The sequence below is a fragment of the Salmo salar genome, chromosome ssa01 (assembly GCF_905237065.1).
Source record: "Salmo salar chromosome ssa01, Ssal_v3.1, whole genome shotgun sequence".
NCBI lineage: Eukaryota > Metazoa > Chordata > Actinopteri > Salmoniformes > Salmonidae > Salmo > Salmo salar.
This window is the reverse complement of record NC_059442.1, coordinates 29998486-30023277: the sequence shown is the minus strand read 5'-3', so window position 1 is coordinate 30023277 and position 24792 is coordinate 29998486. Positions and strand designations below refer to the sequence as shown.

Genomic DNA, 24792 nt, shown 5'->3' with positions numbered 1-24792 from the left:
AACCTGTCACCATGGATGACATGCTCAACTACATTTCCTGGGTGATTTACATGGGACTGGTAAAGTTATCAAGACTAGTTGACAACTGGAGCAAATCCCCACTATCAGTTCCAGTTCCCCACCTCCATCATGAGTGAAAACCGATTCTTGGCCATCAACTGTACTCTTTACATGAGTGACCCACAAAAGGGAGAATGACAGAAGAAGGGGGCTGCAGGGTAGGATCGTCTTGCAAGAGTAAAGCTCCTTTATCATGACATTGTGGTTGCATGCAAAACTTACTTCCAGTCTGCTCAAAATCTTTCTATAGATGAGCGCATGGTTGCCTCAAGGCTCCAATTGGCTTGAAGCAATATATGACAAATAAGCCGACCAAATGGGGCTACAAGCTCTTTGTGCGAGCCGATTCAGACTATCTACACGTGGAACTTTTTCATCTATGAAGGCTTTCACACCCACTGGGAAGGGCCTAAGTTATGACTCTGTCATTCAGCTGATGGACTTCCCCTTACTTGGCAGTGGGTACAAGCTCTTTGTGGACAATTTTTATACTGGTCCCATGCTTTCATAGACCTCTTAAAAAGAAAATAGGAAGAATGGTGCCACAAGCCCCTAACAGAATCGGTTTCTCCAAGACCAAGGTAAACGACAAAGACAGTGGAGAGGGGGACCATACACTGAAACAAGCTGCTTTTTGTGAAATGGAAGGACACTAGGGAAGTAACCATGCTCACCACACAGCATAGGGCATTCAATAACGACCACGTCTCTAGGAGGGTGAAAAATGTCACTGGGGCATAAGGGAGGAAGAATGTCCCCATTCCTGTGATAGACTACAATTCCAGCATGGGGAATGTTAACCTATCTGATGCTCTGATATAGTACTTCCTGGTCTTGTGGAGGACCTGGTAGTAGCCGAAGACTTTTTTTTACCACTTTGTGGACATAGCTACAGTAAATTATTTCATTCTCCACAAGCAGATGGTCAAAGCAAAAAGGTCAACCCTCGCTGGTGTTGGAAAATGCTGAATTGGGGGCCCAAAGCAACCTCACAACCATTACAATAGCCTCCACTCCAGGTGAGCGACACTATCCAACACACACATGCCAAAAGACAAAAAGGAACAACTGCAAGCATTGCACAAAACACAGGGGGGAGGGGAGAGGGTGAAATGCCAGATCTCCTGTCCGAAATGCCAGTTCGGTTTTTGTTTCCTGGCAGAGAGGACTGCTTCAAAGACTATCACAACATGCACGAGCTATGGTAAAAGTGAAACCTAATCATCTACACCTGGGATGTAATACGAACACGAATGCCATTTGTAAATAGTTCAGCTTATTTCTATTTTTTTAACCTTTTTTAGTGAAGGACGCGTGTGTAACCAAGTTTGTTTGATAAGACATTTTTATATATTTTTTCATGTTATTTTTATATTGTTTTTGTAAACAGTTAATTTGTATGTGGGACCAATACATTGGATATGCCTAGGCTAAAAGTTCAGGCACTTTGAAGAGGTTGAAGAAGGATATTCCCCAATGCTGGAAGGGGGCCCTTCGTGAAAGCGTTTGGGAACCCCTGGTCTAGAGCAGTGTGTCAGTAGTGGCAGTATCCAGTTCATTCACTGACTGCAGCCTACAGACAGTACAATGGGATTGAAAAACAATACCCAACAACTGTTAGTGTTGAATGACAAGGGGTAGGCTAACTGGTTTACAACTGCCAGACATTAAGCTGCCTTGGTGCAGGCCAGACAAGACCAGAGAGAATGATGATCACATACATAACAGGTCACAGGTAGCATCATATCTGCAACCAAATCTTCAAATGAGTCAAAGAAACATCAACAGTTAATAAGTCTTAATGCTCGTGTCTCTCCTGCACGTGTGAAAGGAGTCCCCCGCGCACCCAACTTTCAATCATGAACGTTCTATCATCACGTTCTATTAAAAGCAGTGTGGATCAGTGGATATGCTTGTTTTCTGAGCTCTCCGGCAATTACTCTGTCAGCACAGTGGAACAACTGAGAGAGCGAGGAGTGGAACAGAGAGAGAGCGAGAGCGGCAGAGAGAGCGGCAGAGAGAGAGAGGAGTGGAACAACAGAGAGAGAAAGAGAGATGCCGACAGAGGCAGAGAGAGAGCGATGCTGAGAGAGAGAGAGAGAGAGAGAGAGCGCGAGGCCGAGAGAGCGAGGCCAGAGAGCGAGGCCGAGAGCGCGCCAGAGAGCGAGGCCCGAGAGCGCGCCAGAGAGCGAGGCCGAGAGCGCGCCAGAGAGCGAGGCCGAGGGCGCGCCAGAGAGCGAGGCCGAGGGCGCGCCAGAGAGCGAGGCCGAGAGCGCGCCAGAGAGCGAGGCCGAGAGCGCGCCAGAGAGAGAGGCCGAAAGCGCGCCAGAGAGAGGCCGAAAGCGCGCCAGAGAGCATGGCCGAGAGAGCGCGAGAGCGAGGCCAAGACAGCGAGACCGAGAGAGCGAGGGCGAGGGAGCGAGGCCAAGAGAGCGAGGCCGAGAGAGAGGGGCTGAGAGCGCGAGGCCGAGAGCGCGAGGCCGAGAGCACGCGAGAGAGCGGCCGAGAGAGAGGGGCCGAGAAAGCGAGGCCGAGAGAGAGAGGGGCCGAGAGAGAGAGGGGCCGAGAGCACGCCAGAGAGCGAGGCCGAGAGCGCACCAGAGAGCGAGGCCGAGAGCGCGCCAGAGAGCGAGGCCGAGAGCGCGCCAGAGAGCGAGGCCGAGAGCGCGCCAGAGAGCGAGGCCGAGAGCGCGCCAGAGAGCGAGGCCGAGAGCGCGCCAGAGAGCGAGGCCAAGAGCGCGCCAGAGAGCGAGGCCGAGAGCGCGCCAGAGAGCGAGGCCGAGAGCGCGACAGAGAGCAAGGCCGAGAGCGCGCCAGAGAGCAAGGCTGAGAGCGCGCGAGAGCGATGCCAAGAGAGCGAGGGCGAGAGAGCGAGGGCGAGGCCAAGAGAGCGAGGGCGAGAGGGCGAGGGAGCGAGGCCAAGAGAGCGAGGGCGAGAGGGCGAGGGAGCGAGGCCAAGAGAGCGAGGCCGAGAGAGAGGGGCCGAGAGCGCGAGGCCGAGAGCGCGAGGCCGAGAGCACGCGAGAGAGCGGCCGAGAGAGAGGGGCCGAGAAAGCGAGGCCGAGAGAGAGAGGGGCCGAGAGAGAGAGGGGCCGAGAGCACGCCAGAGAGCCAGGCCGAGAGCGCGCCAGAGAGCGAGGCCGAGAGCGCCCCAGAGAGCGAGGCCGAGAGCGCGCCAGAGAGCGAGGCCGAGAGCGCGCCAGAGAGCGCGCCAGAGAGTGCGCCAGAGAGCGAGGCCGAGAACGCGACAGAGAGCAAGGCCGAGAGCGCGCCAGAGAGCAAGGCTGAGAGGGCGCGAGAGCGATGCCAAGAGAGCGAGGGCGAGAGAGCGAGGGCGAGGCCGAGAGAGAGGGGCCGAGAGCGCGAGGCCGAGAGCACGCGAGAGAGCGAGTCCGAGAGAGAGGGGCCGAGAGAGCGAGACCGAGAGAGAGAGGGGCCGAGAGAGAGAGAGACCGAGCAAGCGAGCGATAGAGGGCAGCGAGAGAGCGTGCGAGCGAGGCATATAGGGCAGAGAGAGAGAGAGAGGGGCCGAGAGAGAGAGGGGCCGAGAGAGAAGGGCCGAGAGAGAGAGGGGCCGAGAGAGAGAGAGAGAGGCCGAGCAAGCGAGCGATAGAGGGCAGAGAGAGAGCGTGCGAGCGAGGCATATAGGGCAAAGAGAGAGAGGACCCCAGCGGGACAGAGGAGGACTACGGGTCTCTACAACAGCACTACCACAGGGCCAACACAAACATCTGCCTTCAACATTAAAAAGAGGCCCATCTTACAACAAGGGGAAAAAGTGTGTATATTTGTGAGTGTGTGTAAATGTGTCTGTGTTTAAGATTACCCAAAAAGTCCCCTGTGACACTAAAGTAAAACTCTTGGGAACATCCATCTTAATAAAATCACAGGGGAAGTGAACTTGAGGAAATCATAGCATACTCCCTTCCAGTTCCAGTTCACCGGTACAGTCCACGTCAGGCCTACATATATTTTGTACCTTTATTTAACTAGGCAAGTCAGTTAAGAACAAATTCTTATTTTCAATGACGGCCTAGGAACAGTGGGTTAACTGCCTTAAAATCAGGGGCAGAACGACAGATTTTTACCTTGTCAGCTTGGGGATTTGATCTTGCAACCTTTCGGTTACTAGTCCAACGCTCTAACAACTAGCCTACCTGCTGCCGTTCTTAAACATCAGGTTTATTCACCTCTCAAGATCTAGAAATAAATAGCCAGCATATGGTTGTAGAAAAGCAGAACACACTCAAACATAGGAGATACTTAGTCAGTGTTCAAGGCCAAGCCTAATTTACAGCTGGGCACGAGATCTGATATCACACACACACACACACTCTACCCCCAGGGAGCCGTATCACTACCAGACACACACACACTGCTGGCTCTCCCTCTGCAGGACGTCCCAAGGTCGCTGGAGATAAACCCCTTCATCAGCACCTCCGCTCAAAACACCCCCAATACACACACACACACACACACACACACACACACACACACACACACACACACACACACACACACACACCTTGTTCATGGGTAACTTCAGCTGAGCTCCATGTAACCCAGGCAGAGCCTCAGGGGGCTCCCTTCACTAATGGCCCAGTGATAATTGCTACAATCAAAACAGAGCGAGGCGGCGGGAGGAAGACAGCCACTGTGTGGAATTGTATTAGGGACTCTAATGACCAGAGTTAGGACCACCTGAGCGAGTGAGAGGGTCAAATCCTCCACTGTGCGATCCTCCTACCCCCTCACTGCCACCCCTACCCGGGTGTAGATAAAGAGCTTTGTGCCCCCCTCTGGCCCACAAGTAGCAAGTGTAAACACCCGTTCCTCCCCTTCCCTCGCAGGGTTAAATATAACCGTCCTGCAGGCAGCAGCTGCCCCCTCGCAAAGCCCTTAAAGCTGACAACTCCTTTTTCCCCAGGGCTGGGCTGGCATGCCCGTGGGGTGCTAGGGCCAAGCACAACAGGGCCAAACCAGGGGCACAAGTGTGAATGAATGCCCACAGATGCTGGTGCCAATCATGGACTGGGGGGACAGGAACTCTCTTTTACCCCCCCCAGAGTCCCCCAAGCCCACACCTCACTGCCCCGCAGCCATGAGTCTACGTGCCAACACTGGAATATAAGAGCAAAGGGCAAAGGTGAAGGGTCGAGCCCTCTCTCACATAAGACAGGACGGCCTTCGAGCTCTGAATGACACACCAGTCAAAATTAACATCAATCACTTTTGTGAGGCATAAATGGAAACATACATGCATCATGCATGCCAAACAACATATATAATCAGAACTGTAAAAACCCCAGCACACACCTGGGAACAATGGTTCAGTGAAGCAGCAAGAGGAGGAAAAATGAGGAAGAAAAACAATGAAGTGTTAGGGGAAAGTAGCTGTGTGGTGTATCTGTAGCCGAGAACATCCCCAGTAGAACAGGTCCAGCCAGTCTGCCAGACACAGCTTGGCCTGCAATGAGGAGTATGACTATCTAACAGAGGTCATTGTAGAGGACAGCATACTACCAAGGAAAACAAGCCTGCGCAAACATGCACCGAATGTGTGTGTGTACATGCACACTAAGGCCTTTGGATTCCATTCCCTGAGTAGAGTGGAGTCAAGCCAAAGAGGACCCTGGGTATTTTAGCAAGGTACACATCTGTGTTTAGGGATAAACTTTCCACCCTCATTTGCCTGAGAGTGAGTGAGTGAGTGAGTGAGTGAGTGAGTGATGTGTGTGTGTGTGTGTGTGTGTGTGTGTGTGTGTGTGTGTGTGTTTGTGTTGTGTTTGTGTTGTGTTGTGTTGTTGTGTTTGTGTTTGTGTTGTGTGTGTCCCCCGCTCTCTCATTAGGAGCACGTCAGCCTCATCATGTATGTCAGCTGCTCTGCGGGCCATATCTCACCCCTGTGGCGATGGGACGTTTTATTTAAGATGGCGCTGAAAGCTGGACCAAGTTGGAGAGATTCTCTAACGGTCAACCGCAAGCAGACATGGCGGATTGTGGCAGCTGTGGACAAACCCCCCCCACACACACACACACACACACACACACACACACAGACTAAAAAAGGTACAGCACTCAGACATCTACTTCCATGAACCAGAGGATAATTGAATCCTAAAGTCATTCAACTCAACCAATGTTCACAGTTTTGCAAACAAACGTGGCTATGATATAATGTTGTGATGTAGTCTAACTGATAGTTCTAGTCTAACACACAGAGGGAATCACCAATAGCTAGTTTCAGCATGGAAGGGCTACCTCCCCTCACATCCAATTCCTTTTGATTTGAGTGTTTGTCTACTTTAAAAAGAGAACACGCTTCACTTTGGTCTTCAAAGGATGTTTGCCACGGCTGGGCAATGTGTGTGTGTGCAACATACATGGATATGTGAGTTTGAGAAATATCAAGGCAGGCTGGGAGAGAGTCTCTTTGTTCAGTGGAGTGCTACAAAGTGAGGGATTACCCAGACTGATTCTGGACCATTCCTGGGACAAGACCAGACCCATCCCCACTGCCTCGCAGCAGAAGCCCAGTCACACCTGGACCCAGGGTGAGTATGTTCTCTAACCACCCCTTAGCCTTCTAATAATCATTATTTTTTTAGGATCCCTTAAGGTATCAAAAAAAATATTAAAAAGTATTTGGTAAAACATTGAATTTGGTCTTACTGCTATTAGCCCAGCTATTCCCAAACTGGGGTACGCCAATGTGATTCACATTTTCAAACAGTCCATTTACATTTTCCAACAGGGCTATACATTTGGGTGATGTTTTTTTTCCCCCTCGCCTGAGTAGCCTCGTTTCACTACCAAAAATAAATTAAACCATCTAGTGTTCAGCGAAATAACAACACAAATGTCAAATACAGGTAGCCTAGTCAAATAATGAACATCCAATCACATTAACCGTTACTCTCTCGCGGGAATTCCACTAATGGTCCGTATGTAGCCAAACTTAGCTGCTGCTCATTCAGTTTGCTCGAAAATGGATAAATGGTTAAAAAAAGTAAGACCCGCGTCCATAGAGACACCTACCATCTCTCCTGGTAGTACTGCTACTACCAGCAATACTACACCTGCGTCACCACGCATCAGTGACATGGCAGGAGATGTTTTGAAACAATTACTGCTTCGCATACAAGACAGTGAATTATATGCGTTACAGCTGGATGAGTCTACAGACATGCCCTGCTTGGCACAGATCCTGGTATATGTCTGTTACGTTTATGAGTGGTCAATTAAGGAAGACATCCTCTTCTGCAAACCACTGGAAACCGGGACAACAGGAGAATATATTTTTAAAGCGCTGGACAGCTTTGTGACATCAAATGGACTTTGGTGGTCAAGATATGTTGGTGTCTGTACTGATGGCGCAAAAGCCATGACAGGGAGACATAGTGGAGTGGTAACGTGCATGCAAGCAGTTGCTCCCAACGCCACTTGGTACACTGCAGCATCCACCGGGAGGCTCTTTCTGCCAAGGGAATGCCTGACAGCTTGAAAGATGATTTGACACTACAGTGAAAATGGTTAACTTTGTTAAAGCAAGGCCCCTGAACTCATGTATTTTCTGCATTATACAATGATAAGGGCAGCGACCATGTAACACTTATACAACATACAGAAGTGCGCTGGTTATCATGGGGCAAAGTATTGACAAAACATTTTGAATTGAGAGACGAGCTTAAAGTTTTCTTTACTGACCATGATTTTCACTTGTCTGACCGCTTGCATGATGACGAGTTTCTCACACGACTGGCCTATCTGGGTGATGTTTTATCTCACCTGAATCTAGGATTACAGGGACTCTCCACAACTATATTCAATGTGCGGGACAGAATTGAGGCTGATTAAGAAGTTGGAGCTCTTCTCTGTCTGCATTAACAAGGACAACACACAGGTCTTTCCGTCATTGTATGATTTTTTGTGTGCAAATGAACTCAAGCTTACGGACAATGTCAAATGTGATATAGCGAAGCATCTTAGTGAGTTGGGTGCGCAATTACGCAGGTACTTTCCTGAAACAGATGACACAAACAACTGGATTCGTTATCCCTTTCATGCCCTGCCTCCAGTCCACTTACCGATATCTGAAGAAGAGAGCCTCATCGAAATTGCAACAAGAGGTTCTGTGAAAATGTAATTTAATCAGAAGCCACCGCCAGATTTTTGAATTGGGCTGCGCTCAGAGTATCCTGCCTTGGCAAATTGCTCAGTTAAGACACTGATACCCTTTGCAACCACATACTTATGTGAGAGTGGATTCTCGGCCCTCACTAGCATGAAAACTAAATACAGGCAGACTGTGTGTGGAAACTGATTTAAGACAGAATCTACCCAATACAACCCAACATTGCAGAGTTACAGTTGAAGTCAGAAATATAAATACACTTTAGCCAAATACATTTAAACTCCGTTTTTCACAATTCCTGACATTTAATCCTAGTAAAAATGCCCTGTCTTAGGTCAGTTAGGATCACAACTATAATTTAAGAATGTGAAATGTCAGAATAATAGTAGAGAGAATGATTTATTTCAGCTTTTATTTCTTTCATCACATTCCCAGTGGGTCAGAAGTTTACATAGACTCAATTAGTATTTGGTAGCATTGCCTTTAAATTGTTTAACTTGGGTCAAATGTTTTGGGAAGCCATCCACAAGCTTCCCACAATAAGTTGGGTGAATTTTGGCCCATTCCTCCTGACAGAGCTGGTGTAACTGAGTCAGGTTTGTAGGCCTCCTTGCTCGCACACACTTTTTCAGTTCTGCCCACAAATGTTCTATAGGATTGAGGTCAGGGCTTTGTAATGGCCACTCCAATACCATGACTTTGTTGTCCTTAAGCTATTTTTCCACAACTTTGGAAGTATGCTTGGGGTCATTGTCCATTTGGAAGACCCATTTGCGACCAAGCATTAACTTCCTGACTGATGTCTTGAGATGTTGCTTCAATATATCCACAAATTTCCTGCCTCATGATGCCATCTATTTTGTGAAGTGCACCAGTCCCTCCTGCAGCAAAGCACCCCCACAACATGACGCTGCCACCCCCGTGCTTCACGGTTGGGATGGTGTTCTTCAGCTTGCAATCATCACTCTTTTTCCTCCAAACATAACGATGGTCATTATGGACAAACAGTTCTATTTTTGTTAAATCAGACCAGAGGACACTTCTCCAAAAAGTACAATCTCAAATCAAATTTTATTGGTCACATACACATGGTTAGCAGATGTTAATGCGAGTGTGGCGAAATGCTTGTGCTTCTAGTTCCGACCATGCAGTAATATCTAACAAGTAATCTAACATTTTCACAACAACTACCTTTTACACACAAGCGTAAAGGAATGAATAAGAATATGTACATATAAATACACTGCTCAAAAAAAATAAAGGGAACACTTTAACAACACATCCTAGATCTGAATGAAAGAAATAATCTTATTAAATACTTTTTTCTTTACATAGTTGAATGTGCTGACAACAAAATCACACACAAATAATCAATGGAAATCCAATTTATCAACCCATGGAGGTCTGGATTTGGAGTCACACTCAAAATTAAAGTGGAAAACCACACTACAGGCAGATCCAACTTTGATGTAATGTCCTTAAAACAAGTCAAAATGAGGCTCAGTAGTGTGTGTGGCCTCCACATGCCTGTATGACCTCCCTACAACGCCTGGGTATGCTCCTGAGGGATCTCCTCCCAGACCTGGACTAAAGCATCCGCCAACTCCTGGACAGTCTGTGGTGCAACGTGGCGTTGGTGGATGGAGCGAGACATGATGTCCCAGATGTGCTCAATTGGATTCAAGTCTGGGGAACGGGCGGGCCAGTCCATAGCATCAATGCCTTCCTCTTGCAGGAACTGCTGACACACTCCAGCCACATGAGGTCTAGCATTGTCTTGCATTAGGAGGAACCCAGGGCCAACCGCACCAGCTTATGGTCTCACAAGGGGTCTGAGGATCTCATCTCGGTACCTAATGGCAGTCAGGCTACCTCTGGCGAGCACATGGAGGGCTGTGCGGCCCCCCAAAGAAATGCCACCCCACACCATGACTGACCCACCGCCAAACCGGTCATGCTGGAGGATGTTGCAGGCAGCAGAACGTTCTCCACGGCGTCTCCAGACTCTGCCACGTCTGTCACATGTGCTCAGTGTGAACCTGCTTTCATCTGTGAAGAGCACAGGGCGCCGGTGGCGAATTTGCCAATCTTGGTGTTCTCTGGCAAATGCCAAACGTCCTGCACGGTGTTGGGCTGTAAGCACAACCCCCACCTGTGGACGTCGGGCCCTCATACCACCCTCATGGAGTCTGTTTCTGACCGTTTGAGCAGACACATGCACATTTGTGGCCTGCTGGAGGTCATTTTGCAGGGCTCTGGCAGTGCTCCTCCTGCTCCTCCTTGCACAAAGGCGGAGGTAGCGGTCTTGCTGCTGGGTTGTTGCCCTCCTACGGCCTCCTCCACGTCTCCTGATGTACTGGCCTGTCTCCTGGTAGCGCCTCCATGCTCTGGACACTACGCTGACAGACACAGCAAACCTTCTTGCCACAGCTCGCATTGATGTGCCATCCTGGATGAGCTGCACTACCTGAGCCACTTGTGTGGGTTGTAGACTCCGTCTCATGCTACCACTAGAGTGAAAGCACCGCCAGCATTCAAAAGTGACCAAAACATCAGCCACGAAGCATAGGAACTGAGAAGTTGTCTGTGGTCTCCACCTGCAGAACCACTCCTTTATTGGGGGTGTCTTGCTTATTGCCTATAATTTCCAGCTGTTGTCTATTCCATTTGCACAACAGCATGTGAAATTTATTGTCAATCAGTGTTGCTTCCTAAGTGGACAGTTTGATTTCACAGAAGTGTGATTGACTTGGAGTTACATTGTGTTGTTTAAGTGTTCCCTTTATTTTTTTGAGCAGTATATATGGATGAGCGATGGCCGAACGGCATAGGCAAGATGCAGTAGATGGTATAGAGTACAGTTTATACACATATGAGATGAGTAATGTAGGGTATGTAAATATTATATAAAGTGGCTTTGTTTAAAGTGACTAGTGATACATTTATTACATCCAATTTTAATTATTAGTCAGTATGTTGGCAGCAGCCACTCAATGTTAGTGATGGCTGTTTAACAGTCTGATGGCCTTGAGATCGAGAGACTGAAAAACAGCTTCTGTCCCCGCTTTGATGCACCTGTACTGACCTCGCCTTCTGGATGATAGCGGGGTGAACAGGCAGTGGCTCGGGTGGTTGTTGTCCTTGATGATCTTTTTGGCCTTCCTGTGACATCGGGTGGTGTAGGTGTCCTGGAGGGCAGGTAGTTTGCCCCCGGTGATGCATTGTGCAGACCTCACTACCCTTTGGAGAGCCTTACGGTTGTGGGCGGAGCAGTTGCCGTACCAGGTGGTGATACAGCCAGACAGGATGCTCTTGATTGTGCATCTGTAAAAGTTTGTGAGTGTTTTTGGTGACAAGCCGAATGTCTTCAGCCTCCTGAGGTTGAAGAGGCACTGTTGCGCCTTCTTCACCACGCTGTCTGTGTGGGTGGACGATTTCAGTTTGTCCGTGATGTGTACGCCGAGGAACTTAAAACTCTCTACCCTCTCCACTACTGTCCCGTCGATGTGGATAGGGGGGTGCTCCCTCTGCTGTTTCCTGAAGTCCATGATCATCTCTTTTGTTTTGTTGACGTTGAGTGTGAGGTTATTTTCCTGACACCACACTCCGAGGGCCCTCACCTCCTCCCTGTAGGCAGTCTTGTCGTTGTTGGTAATCAAGCCTACCACTGTAGTGTCGTATGCAAACTTGATGATTGAGTTGGAGGCGTGCATGGCCACGCAGTCATGGGTGAACAGGGAGTACTGAGAGGGCTGAAAACACACCCTTGTGGGGCCCCAGTGCTGAGGATCAGTGGGGTGGAGATATTGTTTCCTACCCTCACCACCTGGGGGCATCCCGTCAGAAAGTCCAGGACCCAGGTGCACAGGGCGGGGTCGAGACCCAGGGTCTTGAGCTTAATGACGAGTTTGGAGCGTACTACGGTGTTAAATGCTGAGCTGTAGTCGAACAGAATTCTTACATTGTCCCCATGTGCAGTTGCAAACCATAACCTGGCTTTTTTATGACGGTTTTGGAGCAGTGGTTTCTTCCTTGCTGAGCGGCCTTTCAGGTTATATCGATATAGGACTCGTTTTACTGTGGATATAGATACTTTTGTACCTGTTTCCCCCAGCATCTTCACAAGGTCCTTTGCTGTTGTTCTGGGATTGATTTGCACTTTTCACACCAAAGTACATTCATCTCTAGGAGACAGAACGCATTTCCTTCCTGAGCGGTATGACGGCTGCGTGGTCCCATGGTGTTTATACTTGCGTACTATTGTTTTTATAGATGAGCGTGGTACCTTCAGGCGTTTGAAAATTGATCCCAAGGATGAACCAGACTTGTGGAGGTCTACAATGTTTTGTCTGAGGTCTTGGCTGATTTCCTTTGATTTTCCCATGATGTCAAGCAAAGAGGGACTGAGTTTAAAGGTAGGCCTTGAAATACGTAAACAGGTACACCTCCAATTGACTCAAATTATGTCAATTAGCCAGAAGCTAATCAGAAGCTTCTAAAGCTATGACATCATTTTCTGGAATTTTCCAAGCTGTTTAAAGGCACAGTCAACTTAGTGTATGTAAACTTCTGACCCACTGGAATTGTGATACAGTGAATTACATTTACATTTTAGTCATTTAGCAGACGCTCTTATCCAGAGCAACTTACAGTAGTGAATGCATACATTTCATATATTTTCTTTCCCATACTGGTCCCCTGTGGGAATCGAACCCGCAACCCTGGCGTTGCAAACACCATGCTCTACCAACTGAGCCATACGGGACTGTGGCTCAAGTGAAATAATCTATCTGTAAACAATTGTTGGAAAAATTACTAGTGTCATGCACAAAGTAGATGTCCTAACCGAATTGTTAAAACTATAATTTGTTAACAAAAATGTGTGGAGTGGTTGAAAAAAGAGTTTTAATGACTCCAACCTAAGTGTATGTTAACTTCCGATTTCAACTGTATGTGCATCCTTTCAAGCACACCCTTCACATTAACCTGTGGTGAGTTATTCACAATTTTTGATGAACAAATAAGGTTTAATATGTAAGATGGCTAAATAAAGAGCAAAATGATTGATTATTATTATACTATTATTTGTGCCCTGGTCCTATAAGAGCTCTGTCCCTTCTCACGAGCCGCATTGTGCCAAAAACTCACACTCATTCTTATGTTAAATAAATGTATCGTATAGTGTGTGTGTGTAGCAGGCTTACAATGGAGGCAAAAAAGTATTTGATCCCCTGCTGATTTTGTACGTTTGCCCACTGACGAAGAAAGGATCAGTCTAGAATTTTAATGGTAGGTTTATTTGAACAGTGAGAGACAGAATAACAACAAAAATATCCAGAAAAACACATGTTTGAAATGTTATAAATTGATTTGCATTTTAATGAGGGAAATAAGTATTTGACCCCCTCTCAATCAGAAAGAGTTCTGGCTCACAGGTGTCTTTTATACAGGTAACGAGCTGAGATTAGGAGCACACTCTTAAAGGGAGTGCTCCTAATCTCAGCTTGTTACCTGTATAAAAGACACCTGTCCACAGAAGCAATCAATCAATCAGATTCCAAACTCTCCACCATGGCCAAAGAGCCCTCCAAGGATGTCAGGGACAAGATTGTAGACCTACACAAGGCTGGACTGGGCCAAGCAGCTTGGTGAGAAGGTGACAACATTTGGTGTGATTATTCACAAATGGAAGAAACACAAAAGAACTGTCAATATCCCTCGGGCTGGGGCTCCATGCAAGAACTCACCTCGTGGACTGGCAATGATCATGAGAACGGTGAGGAATCAGCCCAGAACTACACGGGAGGATCTTGTCAATGATCTCAAGGCAGCTGGGACCATAGTCACCAAGAAAACAATTGGTAATACACCACGCCGTGAAGGACTGAAATCCTGCAGCGCCCGCAAGGTCCCCTGCTCAAGAATACATATACATGCCCGTCTGAAGTTTGCCAATGAACATCTGAATGATTCAGAGGACAACTGGTGAAAGTGTTGTGGTCAGATGAGACCAAAATAGAGCTCTTTGACATCAACTCAACTCGCCGTGTTTGGAGGAGGAGGAATGCTGCCTATGATCCCAAGAACACCATCTCCACCGTCAAACATGGAGGTGGAAACATTATGCTTTGGGGGTGTTTTTCTGCTAAGGGGACAGGACAACTTCACCGCATCAAAGGGACGATGGACTGGGCCATGTACCGTCAAATCTTGGGTGAGAACCTCCTTCCCTCAGCCAGGGCATTGAAAATGGGTCGTGGATGGGTATTCCAGCATGACAATGACCCAAAACACACGGCCAAGGCAACAAAGGAGTGGCTCAAGAAGAAGCACATTAAGGTCCTGGAGTGGCCTAGCCAGTCTCCAGACCTTAATCCCATAGAAAATCTGTGGAGGGAGCTGAAGGTTCGAGTTGCCAAACGTCAGCCTCGAAACCTTAATGGCTTGGAGAAGATCTGCAAAGAGGAGTGGGACAAAATCCCTCCTGAGACGTGTGAAAACCTGGTGGCCAACTACAAGAAACGTCTGACCTCTGTGATTGCCAACAGGGGTTTTGCCACCAAGTACTAAGTCATGTTTTGCAGTGGGGTCAAATACTTATTTCCCTCATTAAAATGCAAATCATTTTATAACATTTTTGACATGAGTTTTTCTGGATTTTTTTGTTGTTATTCTGTCTCTCACTGTTCAAATAAACCTGCCATTAAAATTATAGACTGATCATTTCTTTGTAAGTGGGCAAACGTACAAAATCAGCAGGGGATCAAATACTTTTTTCCCCCAACTGTAGGCATGCACGTCAGCTTTGACATCGGTTTTGCACATCGGCGTTAAACTAGACATCGGGCCGATGTTGGCATTTTTAGCTAATATCGGCCTATTCCGATATGCTTACCGATATATCGTGCATTCCTAGCGCAAACTGTTCCGATGCTATAGACAGAAGTTGGCAGATGGGACTCGTCTGAAGTTGGTACAACCTATGACACTTGTGGGGATCGTAGACCAAAATGGAGAACACCATTGTGTTCGCGAGAGTCATCTTTCCATAGAGTGGTCAATAGTTTGTAGGCCAAACCGTTTGGATGCTACAGACGTTTTAATAAGAAAACTGATTTTATGGATGTATCATGGTCTGACTAACACCGCTCATACTCTGCCACCTTTCATCGCAGATGCAGAAGGGCGACATCAGTGGATTGAGACCCAGCCCATGTAAAAAAAAAAGAAGATGCTAGCTTAAACTGACTGATTTCTATGGGGATTTTTGTATTATGCTAATTAGACTTCTGCGTTGGTGCGGACATCGACATTCTATTGAAATGATGGGACTCGGGGCCTCCCGGGTGGCGCAGTGGTCTAAGGCACTGCATCGCAGTGCTAGCTGTGCCACTAGAGATTCTGGGTTTGAGTCCAGGCTCTGTCACAGCCGGCTGCGCCCGGGAGGCCCATGGGGCGGCGCACAATTGGCCCAGCGTCGTCCGGGTTAGGGAGGGTTTGGCCGGCAGGGATATCCTTGTCTCATCGCGCACTAGTGACTCCTGTGTCGGGCCGGGCGCAGTGCACGCTGACACGGTCGCCAGGTGTACGGTGTGTCATGATGTTGACCTGTGGGTAAGGTTTATGACCCCCCCCATAAATACCTTTCTCCCTTTCCTCTCTTGACTCTACTGAATGACTCTTGAAAAGCCTTTGTTATACATAGAGTGTCGGGGAACATCAAAAGGTGGGGGGAAAGGAACCATATTTCGGTAATCCAACCAGTTGAAAATATGTGTTGATACTTAATGAATATGATGTCTGTTCGGTTGTCATCTGAGACATTCTTATTAATGATAGGATGACAAACTGTATCCTGGAAAGTCTACACATTGTAGTTATCAGATTCACATGGAATTGTTGTGCAATTTAAATGTTTAAATATGAAACTGTGAAAAGATGAAATGTAAATTTTAGCTTCCAAATGAGAGAATTGGGTTTTCATAAGGTTTGAGCTCCTGTGAAGAGACATTGGTTATAAACTATGAAACACACCCTTCTCTCCCTACACTATATAAGCCCTTGACAAAAATGTAACCTCCTGTTCTGAGTACGCGAGGCCTGCAGCCTCTGCGTTAAAAGGGCGAATAACTTGCTGTTCCGGGTACATTAGGGCGACAGTCCGATGTCAGAAGGATTCAGATAATAAGCTGTTCCGGGTACATTAGGGCGACGGTCCAGTTTACCACCAGAGACACTCTTAAAGGGACAAGGAAGATCTCTGTTGGGCAACACGGCCAGCATCTACGACCAACCTACCGAAGCGCAGCCCAGAGTAAATATTTATTGCATTTTCCTTTTCCAAATGGGTGGTTATTTAGAATGCATAAGATTCTGTATTTACGATAGCATAGCTTCTCCCTTTGTTCTTCAGTCCTCCCGCACTTTCATTCAAGCCCAACCCCCTCTCTTTGTGTAACCAGCCGTCATACAGGTTCCGTCCCCTAGGGACGTTTTCTTGTAGGACATAATTAGTAATCAATGTATGATCCATTCTGTGTATATGTAATTCTGTGTGATTAGTTAGGCATTTAGTAAATAAATAAACCCAATTTTGTATTGCTGATTCAACTTGTTAGCCAGGGTTCGTGAAGATAACCAAGAATTTACAACTTTCAGATGAGACTGAAATAAGGTGACGATTCATATTGACTGCTATTGATGTAAAATGTTACTAGGTCTTTAAGAGTTTATTCAGAAGATAACAGCTCTATAAACACTCTTTCGTGGTGCCCCGACTTTCTAGTTAACTACATTTACATGATTAGCTTAATCAGGTAATATTAATTACAGAGAAAGGATTTTATAGAATAGCATGTCATATCACTTAATCCGGCATAGCCAAAGACACGACAGGTGTTTCCTCTGACACATTGGTGCGGCTGGCTTCCGGGTTGGATGGGCATTGTGTCAAGAAGCAGTGCGGCTTGGTTGGGTTGTGTTTCAGAGGACGCACGGCTCTCGACCTTCGCCTCTCCCGAGTCCGTACGGGAGTTGCAGCGATGAGACAAGACTGTAACTACTACAAATTGGATACCACGAAATTGGGGAGAAAAAAAGGGGTAAAAAAATAATAATAATACAATTTAAAAAACCTGATGGGACTCACTCTCCATCTTACACACACCTCCAGGATAATCAGGGCATGCAGGTTGGAGGCTCCCTCTCCACTGCTGCTAAATCACAGAGGAGCAGAATAGCTCAGACCGTAAACACCATGACAGAAGTATACACACTGCGTTAGCTCGCCATGGTTTAAATAAAGACAAAGCAGCAGGAGGTGGCATCCTCACAGGCTTCAGGCTGTTCACGTTCCTCAGCCCAAAACATATAGATGTCATCCCCCACTGACAGATCACCTTAAATACTGTTGAAGTAATATAGCTACAGGTTCATCTGCCTCACCTAAAGCCCATTCTTGTGGGAAGCTGCTATAGACGAAATGCTAACAGTCAGTATCTGGATAACGTGTGAAATGCTTGCTAACGTATGTGATATCAACAGAGAGGTATATTATCTGGGTGATTTAAATATTGACTGGCTTTCATCAAGCTGCCCACTCAAGAAAAACCTCCAAACTGTAACCAGTCAACCTACCAGCGTAGTTACAAACAGCACAGGAACAAAATCGTAAACATGTATTGATCACATCTTGACTAATGTTGCTGAAATTTGCTTGAAAGCAGTATCCAGATCAATCGGATGTAGTGATCACAATATAGTAGCCATATCTAGGAAAAACGTAGTTCTAAAGGCCGGGCCTAATATAGTGTATAAGAGGTCATACAATAAGTTCTGTAGTGATTCCTATGTTGTTGATGTAAATAATATTTGTTGGTCTGTGGTGTGTAATGAGGAGCAACTAGATGCTGCACTTGACACATTTATGAAATTACTTATTAGAGTTACAAAAATTGTATGGTTGAGAGGAATGAGGCAAAAGGAATGGCAAATAAGTCTGGTTGCACAACCGATTGGCAAACATACTCCTAATTGAAAAATCATGTGACTAAACTGAATTAAAAGAAGAAGAAACTACACTATGAAACAAAGATAAATTACATTAAGAATGATAGTAAAAAGCTTTAAATGAAATGTTGGGCAAAAAGGCAAACTCAGCTCCATCATTAATTTAATCAGATGGCTCATTCACCACAAAACTCACTGATATTGCCAATGACCTTTTAAATTGAAAAGATAAGTAAACTTAGGCATGACATGCCAGCAACAAACGCTGACACTACACATCCAAGTATAACTGATCAAATGATGAAAGACAAGGGGATTGTGAAGCAACAGAAACATAGGCACAGACACATGCATACAAACAAACGATAACATACGCACTATACACACACATGGATTTTGTGTTGTAGATATGTGGTAGTAAAGTAGGGGCCTGAGGGCACACACTTAATATGTTGTGAAATCTGTTGTAAATGTATTGTAATAAATAAAATTAAAAAGGAATAACTCCCTTAATTTTGCTGGACCCCAGGAAGAGCAGCCGCTGCTAATGGGGATCCATAATAAATACAAATACAAGCATTGTAAATTTGAATTCGGTAAAGTGAGTGTAGAAGAGGTGAAAAGATTATTGTTGTCTATCAACAATGACCAGCCACCGGGATCTGACAACTTGGATGGAAAATTACTCAAGATAATAGCGGACGATATTGCCACTACTATTTGCCATATCTTCAATCTAAGCCTACTAGGAAGTGTGTGACTTCAGGGCTGGAAGAAAGCAAAAAGTAATTCCACTACCCAAGAATAGTAAAGCCCCCTTTACTGGCTAAAATAGTCAACCAATCAGCCTGTTACCAACCCTTAGTAAACTTTTTGAATTAATTGTGTTTGACCAGATACAATGCTATTTTACAGTAAACAAATTTACAACAGACTTTCAGCACGCTCACAGGGATGGACAATCAACATGCACGGCACTTACACAAATTACTGATGAATGGCTGAGAGAAATTGATGATAAAAAATATTGTGTGAGCTGTTTTGTTAGACTTCAGTGTGGCTTTTGACATTATTGCTGCCGGAAAAATGTATGTTTTATGGCTTTACACCCCCTGCTATATTGTGAATAAAGAGTTACCTGTCTAACAGAACACAGAGGGTGTTCTTTAATGGAAGCCTCTACAACATAATCCAGGTAGAATCAGGAATTCCCCAGGGTAGCTGTCTAGGCCCCTTACTTCTTTCAATCTTTACTAATGACATGCTTGAGTAAAGCCAGTGTGTCTATGTATGCAGATGACTCAACATTATACACATCAGCAACTACAGCGAGTGAAATCACTGCAACACTTAAAGAGCGGCAGTTAGTTTCAGAATGGGTGGCAAGGAATAAGTTAGTCCTAAATATCACTAAAACTAAAAGCATTGTATTTGGGACAAATAATTCACTAAACCCTAAACCCCAATTAAACCTTGTAATAAACTATGTGGAAATTGAGCAAGTTGAGGTGACTAAACTGCTAGAGTAACCCCAGATTGTAAACGGTCATGGTCAAAACATACTGATACAACAGTAGCTAAGTTGGGGAGAAGTCTGTCCATAATAAAGCATAGCTCTGCCTTTTTAACAACACTATCAACAAGGCAGGTCCTACAGGCCCAGGTTTTGTCGCACCCGGACTACTGTTCAGTCTTGTGGTCAGGTGCCAAAAAAGAGGGACCTTGGAAAATTACAACTGGCTCAGAACAGGGCAGCATGGCTAGCCCTTGAATGTACACAGCGAGCTAACATTAATAAAATGCATGTAAATCTCTCCTGGCTCAAAGTGGAGGAGCGATTGACTTCATCACTAGTTGTTTTTGTAATTAGTGTTGACATGCTGAATGCACCAAGGTGTCTGTTTTAATCCACTAGCACACAGCTCAGACACCCATGCATACCCCACAAGACATCCCACCAAAGGTCTCTTCACAATCCCCAAATTAAGAATAGACTATGAGAGGCGCACAGTGCTACACAGAGCCATGGCTACATGGAACTCTATTCAGTTATCAGGTAACTGATGCAAGCAGTAAAATCAGATTTAAATAACATAACATTATGAAACAGCAGGGAGTGTGAAGAGACACACACACACACACACACACACACACACACACACACTTACACGTGATAAGATTCTACACACACACGTACACATGGATTCTGTATTGTAGATATGTAGTAGTAGAGTAGTGACCTGAGGGAACATGATATAAAATATAATTTCATGTAATATTGTTAATTGTATATAATTGCCTTAATGTTGCTGGACCCCAGGAAGAGTTGCTGCTGCCGTGGCAACAGATAATGGGGATCCTTAATAAATGCAAATACCTTGGCCTACCTGCCTGCTGAGTCTTCTGTGGGGCCAAACCCCTTGCTTCCAAACCCCCAGAGGAGACAAGACATGACCATAGAGGCGCTGAAGTCGTTTCACCTTTCACCTCCTTCATTATCTCCATCTTTCTCTCAGTCTGCTTCCATGTCCAGGACATGATAGTTAAGAGGAGAGAGAAGTACACTTGATACAACCCTTCACACAGCCCATTATTGATTAATGGAAAGATAATTTTTCGATCTGAGAATAAATGTTTCTCTCCCGCTCTCTGAAAATGTTGCTCTCTGAAATGACAGCAACATGACTCCATCTTCTCTCGTTTCAATCGTACCTCAACAGGACACCACAAACTAACGAAATACATTTTTTTTAAACAAAATAAACGGTTCTAAATAAGCCGGTGTTCTGCAGGAATCAACCGCGCCACCTTGAAACACCACCAAGTCAAACAGAAGTTAGTCTTCTGGACTCTGAGGTGAGGGGAAAGAAAAACCACACTGAAGCCCAACTGAAGCCTTGCGGTTTTCAGACACGCCTGGCAACCACTCTACCCCACCCCAAGCCAGAGGGAGGAGGAGAAAAGAGGGAAAGAGAGGGGGAAAAGTGAGGAAAAACAGCCAGAGTCAGAGCCAAGAGCAACAGCATCCTACAACCCTTTCTCCATCAGCAAGTTTGACTTCATGCTGCATATTCAGTCAGTTAGAGAGAACCACATCCTCCTCCATGTGAAGCCAGCCATACTGGAGCAGCTCTTTTTCCTCCCAATGGTGGATGAAAAATGGGCAGTGGTCATGTCTTTGGGTTTAAATGGCTATCAAATACACTGGAATAAAAGGTTTCTGGACTCTGCATGCAAATTCCCCAATGTAATATGAGTGTGTCTGGAGAAAGACTTCTCCACTGTCATGGAGATGAGACTAGGTGAGCACTGAGCAGAGATTTCTCCCACGCAACGTTGCACCCTGGGAAGACCGCTATGCCTCTCATAGGGGCTGGAGGAGAAGGAGGGTGATGGCATCACTATCTCATCACCGTAAAATTCAAATAAACAACTGCGGAGGAAAACAGAGCAGTTGCCAAATGGAAGAAGGCCTTAACAGACACCCTGAATAACACATAGCTGACAGCTCAACAAAACGCAGAGCCAGAGCCATCAATTTGTCTCTGAGGGCTGCAGGTATGAAAGTGATGACATTACAGAGGAGTTGAGGGCTTGTTCCCACACCAGGCAGAGACCCTTGATAAGGACACAATACACTGCAGCAACATCCTCCTTCAAGGGCTCCCCAACCATTAGCGTGAAGCTAATCTAAACTGACCACCACTGTAATATGCTGACAATGAATTAGCATGGACCTAAACAGCATAGTGTGTGCCCCCATTAAGATAAACTGCATTGGGCTCTGTGTAAGGAAGATAACCATACGTTACCATTGAGTGAAGTCACGTAGGCAGAGTATTCGTATGAGCTCATCGCGCGTTAACTTTAAGCTAGACTAGGCCGACCCAGGGTGCATGCTGGACATTCACTAGCATGTCTGTGTGAGCTAGCCTGTTTGGATGTTGTTTGCATGCCAACTATGTGGTAGGCTTAAGCCGGCCTGCACAGTCAGGACAGTCAGTGTGCTTGTATGTGGCATGCGGTACTTACCATAGGGATGCCGGTGGAGAAGATGGTGGTTTTGACCACCTGTTCCTGCTTCTCAATCTGGGTCTCCAGCTGGGCAGCCCGGTCCTTGTGTTGGGCCAGCAGGATGGTGGTGGGGACATGAGCGCGTTCCTGAAGGGGAACATCCAAATACAGGTATGAGGTGAGTGATCATATTTCCATGTGTGTATGTGTGCGCGCATGTTCAACAACCACTGAATCCTGATAAAGTAAAAAACGGATTTACGCCAAGTAAAAGATGGGAGGTGCTTCGAAGACTGGTACATGTAAATGAGATGTGCAACTTGGGAACCTCAGAGTTCAAAATATCAAATCAGACGCTCCTCCCTATAACTGCACAACTAACAAACCAAGGCGGTTCAAGGCTAGTCATCAGATTATTGATGCAAGCGATGTTAAAACCCTGGTGGTATGACGTTTTTTCAAGTACACTGCGATGTCTTCACCTCCATTAAGCCAAGGTTGAACATTGCAATTTCTCCAGTGAAGTGTTGCCAAGCTTAGAGGTCTGAAAACACAAGCCCAGGCATGCCATCCATGGAGGGAGCAGGACGTTATTGTCGGGGTGGACGGGCGGTGGGCACAGAGTTGGGAGTGTTTTCATCACCAGGCAGAAAGGAAGGTGTTGAGCAGAATAATGAACAGCTGGAGGTGATCTGCTGATGGCCCCTTATCAGGATACATTGCAAACACTATATCTGTCTATTTGATTATTGATACACTACATATACAAAGGTATGTGGACACCACTTCAAATTAGTGGATTCGGCTATTTCAGCCACATCCATTGCTTACAGGTGTTTAAAATCGAGCACACAGCCATGCAAGCTCCATTGACAAACAATTACAGTAGAATAGCCTTACTGAAGAGCTCAGTGACTTAACGTAACACCGTCATAGGATGCCACCTTTCCAACAAGTTAGTTGCCCTGCTAGAGCTGCCCTGGTCAACTGTAAGTGCTGGTATTGTGAAGTGGAAAAGTCTAAGAGCAACAACAGCTCAGCTGCGAAGTGGTAGGCCACACAAGCTCACAGAATGGGATCTCTTAGTGCTGAAGCGCGAAGCACGTAAAAATCATCTGTCCTCGGTTGCAACACTCACTACCTAGTTACAAACTATCTCTGGAAGCAACGTCAGAACAATAACAATTCGTCGGAAGCTTCATGAAATGGATTTCCATGGCGAGCAGCTGCACACGAGCCTAAAATCACCATGCCCAATGCCAAGCGTCTGCTGGAGTGGTGTAAAGCTCGCCGCCATTGGACTCTGGAGCAGTGGAAACGAATTCCCTGGAGTGATGAATCACGCTTCACCATCTGGCAGTCCAATGAACGAACCTGGGTTTGGCGGATGCCAGGAGAACGCTACCTCTCCGAATGCATTGTGCCAACTGTAAAGTTTGGTGGTGGAGGAGGAATAATGGTCTGGGGTTGTTTTTCATGGTTCGGGCTAGGTCCCTTAGTTCCAGTGAAGGGAAATCTTAACCCTACAACATACAATGACATTGTAGACGATTCAGTGCTTCCAACTTTGCGGCAACAGTTGGGGAATGCCCTTTCCTGTTTCAGCATGACAATGCCCCTGTTCACAAAGCGAGGTTCATACAGAAACGGTTTGTCAAGATCGCTGTGGAGGAACTTGACCGGCCTGCACAGAGCCCTGACCTCAACCCTACAGAACACCAGTGGGATGACTCGCAGACTGCTAGCCAGGCCTAACTCCCCAAAATCAGTGCCCATCCTCACTAAGGTTCTTGGGGCTAAATGGAAGCAAGTCCCTGCAGCAATGTTCCAACATCTAGTGTATTGCCTTCCCAGAAGAGTGGAGGCTGTTATTGCAGCAAAGGGGGGGCAACTCCATATTAATGCCCATGATTTTGGAATGAGATGTTCGATGAGCAGGTGTCCACATACTTTTGGTAAAGTAGTGTATATCTCACTGTGTGTGTGAGGCCTCAGAGATTTCTACTGTAAATGCCAAAGCACAGGAGCGTGTCCCCGGGTTGTTACTGCTCATCTCCCAACAGAGGCTTAGTGTTTAAACAAACAAACAAACAGCTCACCCTGCTATCTGTGATAGCTCTTTACCAGGCTGCTCTACAGGGACAATCACTTCTAAAGCCTGCAGCTAAACACAAAAGGAGCCAGGATACTCGCTAACAATGCTGAGGGGACAGCAAAGCTTCAGCAGCCCCACTACAGAAGAGTAGTAATAAGCTCTTAATGAGCCGAGTTACATGTCATTGGCTCATCTTATATATCCTGCTTGTTCTTCCTGTACGTGTGTCACCTGATTGTTCTATAACTTACCATTTGTTCCCGTTGGCCTATGTGGCAATGTGTGTTTATTAGTGTGACTGTATGTGGTGTGTGTCTGTGTACATGTCTAGGTGTCTCACCAGTTTATCTTGTAGAGCCTGCTTGCTCTTCCTCTTGGCCTGTAGCTGTCTCTGTTCCTCCTGCAGAGCCTCCAGACTGCGATGCTCGTTCTCCTGCTCCTCCAACAACAGCAGCTCCTCCTGCTCTCGCATTTGATGGAG

At 46.3% G+C, this 24792-nt stretch overlaps 1 pseudogene; it reads right to left on the bottom strand.

Moving 5' to 3' along the window:
- LOC106598880 (CDK-activating kinase assembly factor MAT1-like) overlaps positions 1-24792 on the bottom strand; it is a 64512-nt pseudogene that overhangs the window by 23548 nt on the left and 16172 nt on the right.